Genomic DNA, 3,899 nt, shown 5'->3' with positions numbered 1-3,899 from the left:
GCTGGGGCTCGTCTTGGTTATCTCTCCCTGGCCCTGTTCGGCGTGAGGCGGCCTCGAGCCCTTCGCGGGCCGACCTTCGAACCTCAGCCTATGGTTTCCTATATCGAATGAGGCGACAGCCGTTTCGTGGTGTGACACGAATCGTTGGGATGCAATTTTTTGCATATGAAATGTTTTGAATGCAACATTTAATTGAAAATAAAGGCGGGGTCGGTAACGTTACCTTGGTGATATGAGTGGCGGAAAAGCTCCTACCAGATGGGTTCGGGCCCTGACGTTTGTGACGAGGTTGAAAAAACCTGCGTAAGAATTGATATTCTTTGTTTTCGTGTCTCGGTGACGATTCGAGCCGTTCGGTTAACTTGGGCAGCCTGACAGCTTCTCCTTTGGGGGAGACTCTGTAGGCGGACCCCTCCGATCCCTTCTTTGAGAAGGCAGACGTCGAAACTAGAGACGCGAGGGGCGTTGAGTAGGATTTTTCTAGTAAACAGAAACACCGTAGCTATTGGGGCGTAGGGTTTGTTAGTTCGTCCAGTTTTACTCAAGGCTTTGTGCCTGTATGTCGCGCTCTTAGTTTCAGACGTACGGAGGGGTCGGGTGAAGAGGATGTCTAGACTGGTAGTCATCCTCGGCAGCCCCCGAGTGATGCTCGCGTCCCTGCTATTTGACGGGGTCGGAATCTTGCGAACGAATTTTAACGCATAAAGTGAGAAAGCTGAGAGGCTTATCTTTCTTCGGTCGTTCGTTTGTCGTGTCCTCTGGGCCGAACGGTCGACCCAGGAGATCTGAAAGGTCCCGTCGTCGGGTCGTCTGTGGTCCTGCATGGGGAGGCGAAAAGTTGTCTGCCTATGTGGGTGCCTTAATCGCCGCGTCCGGAGCGGGTCAGTGGCGGGCCATACCCAGGCAGTGTTTAGTTTGACCGAAGAGGGACGCCTCGCAGACCGGGGTTCGTCCCGTCACTTCTGGCGCGTCCCCTCAGATATCAATTAGCATTGATTGCATATTAAAAAAGAGGGAAGGGAGAGGGTTTTTCGTCCGACCTTTCGCCTTTCCTCAGTTACAGCGCTTCTTCTTTAAATAGGGAGGGGGAGAGGAGCTCTCCTCCCACCTCCCCTTCTGCCTCCGAGCCGCTATCTCTCCTTCTTCTTCCTTTCCGCCAAACGCGTCCGTGCGTCGCGGTGGTTCCTGAGTGAGGAAGAGTAATGCCAGAGGGAGATAGAGAACTTACGACCTTGCTCGTGAGTCTGGTGCGTGATGTCGAGCCGGAGGTTATCCAACGTAGATGAGATGGTGCGCGCGGCCCTTGGTGAGGAGTCGCTGCTGCTGAAGGAGAAAAGGCGTCGGTGGGCGTCGTACGTCGTTGACTGCGCCGTCGTTCGCTGCGCTCCTCCCTTGGCGGGAGGCGTTTCCTGCCCATACGCCGTTGTCAGGGTTATGGCTGGGGATGATGGCGTAGTCCCCAGACGCCATGACGGTGGCGTTGCTGCCGGGGTTGCGGCTGACGACGATGGCGTAGTCCCCGGACGCTCCGGCGGAGGCGTCATAGATGGTGGCGCCTTCGAGGATCCAGCGAAGATGTCGCCGATGGAGAGCGTGGCACGGCGCCCGCAGTAGACGAGCTGGCCCGTGTACATGCCCTCGACGTCGCCGATGGAGAGCGTGGCACGGCGGCCGCAGTGGACGAACTGGCCCGTGTACATGCCCTCGACGTCGCCGATGGAGAGCGTGGCGCGGCGGCCGCAGTGGACGAACTGGCCCGTGTACATGCCCTCGACGTCGCCGATGGAGAGCGTGGCGCGGCGATCGTAGTAGCACTTGTGGTAGAGCTGAGCCGAGACTGTGATGAAATAACGTTGTGGGGAAGCCCCCGAGTAAACAGTCTTCAGAGTATATTGTTCCTTTTTTGTAATGACATCGCTTTGTAAGTGGTGAATTCGTGCAAAAAATGAACAAAATTACATCCTTTGCTTATGGCAAGTCATTTTAGCGCTTTCCAACTCTTCTCATGGTCTAAGTCATAGGAAGCTAGGAACGTGGGCAAACTAATTCTGATTGAACTGGTGAGCAAAGAGGTTGCAGCCGCTGGGGCGTGTGTGTCTCGCAGTCCTACCAGTTGTATTCAGAATTGGTTCCCAAGATCTTAGCCCTCGAGACTCATTTACGAGGTGAATGGAAAACTTATAGAATGTTTGTAAGTATAACACAGGGATTTTTTGCAAGCGCGATACTTGTATTACACATAACATATGTTACGATCACATGCCAGCCCCCAAGTGAGGTCTGACCCCTCGCGATTTGTAGGGGTCGGAAATCACTAAGGATCGGGGTTCTGTTAAGACAAAAACTGATAAAGAAAAGTGTAAGCTTATTTTAAGGATAGAAACGACGTAGCTGCTCAATGTTCCAGGCGTTGGTGAAGACCTCCCCTTTGATGGTTTTCAACCGGTAGGCGCCTGGGCGAAGTATTTCCGCGACGATGTAGGGCCCTTCCCAGGGCGGGGAGAGTTTGTGACGATCCTTGTTGCTCTGTACAAGGCGGAGGACGAGGTCTCCGACGTTGAAGGCTCGACCCCGCACCCGTCGGCTGTGGTACCGCCGCAACGCTTGCTGGTACTTGGCTGAACGGAGGAGGGCGATGTCGCGGGCCTCGTCCAGCTGGTCCATGGCGTCTTGGTGAGATGCCTCGGCTCCCTTAGCGTCATATGCTCTGATTCTTGGTGCTCCATAGTTGAGGTCCGTCGGGAGAACGGCCTCGGAGCCGTAGATCATGAAGAAGGGTGTGTAGCCGGTGGTCCGGCTAGGAGTCGTCCTTAGGCTCCAGAGCACAGCCGGGAGCTCAGCGAGCCAACGCACGCCGAACTTGTTCAACCGGTTGAAAATTCTGGGTTTGAGGCCTTGAAGAAGCATGCCGTTTGCGCGCTCGACCTGTCCGTTCGTCCGGGGGTGCGCGATGGCTGCCCAATCGATTCGGATGTGTTGTTCATCACAGAAACGAATGAATTTCCTACCGGTGAACTACGTGCCGTTGTCTGTGATGATGGAGTTCGGTACTCCAAAGCGATGGATGATGTCGAGAAAGAACAACACAGCTTGCTCGGATTTGATTGTGGATATTGGCCGAGCTTCAATCCATTTTGTGAACTTGTCTATGGTGACAAGCAGGTGGATAAAGCCTCCGGGCGCTTTTTTAAGTGGCCCGACCAGGTCAAGCCCCCAGACCGCGAAGGGCCATGTGATGGGGATCATCTGGAGAGCCTGGACCGGGAGGTGTGTTTGCCGAGCGTAGTATTGGCACCCTTCGCAGGTGCATACAATTTGCTCGGCATCGGCTACTGCGGTGGGCCAATAGAAACCCTGTTGGAATGCCTTCCCAACCAAGGTTCTTGGTGCGGCATGGTGTCCGCATGCCCCACCGTGGATGTCGCTCAGTAGGAGTTTTCCCTGTTCGCCAGGGATGCAAAGCTGAAGAATTCCGATGTGACTTCGTTTGTAGAGTTCGCCCTCTACAAGAACGAAGGATTTGGCGCATCGCGCGAGCCGTCGGGCTTCTGTCTTGTTGGTTGGTAGTACGTCGTGGAGGAGATAGTCGATGTAAAGCGTTCTCCAGTCGTTGGGAGGATCGGACTCCATTGCTGGGTCTTCTTCAAGCTCCATGACCTCGGGGTCAGGAGGAACAGTTGGCGGATCGGCCTTGGGGGTCGGACTAGAAGGGCCATCGTCGGCCTATTCTGACCCTGCGTAGCATACCGAGGGTTTGTGTTGATCACTGGCAAAGACGCCTGTTGGAACCGGCTCTCGGCTGGATGCCGCTTTTGCGAGTGTGTCGGCCGCTTCGTTGAGGCGCCTGGGGATATGATTGAGTTCGAGGCCGTCGAATTTGTCCTCCAGACGTCGGACCT

This window comes from Miscanthus floridulus, chromosome 12 (assembly GCF_019320115.1).
Source record: "Miscanthus floridulus cultivar M001 chromosome 12, ASM1932011v1, whole genome shotgun sequence".
NCBI lineage: Eukaryota > Viridiplantae > Streptophyta > Magnoliopsida > Poales > Poaceae > Miscanthus > Miscanthus floridulus.
The sequence above is the reverse complement of the archived record's forward strand: the minus strand, read 5'-3'. Positions refer to the sequence as shown.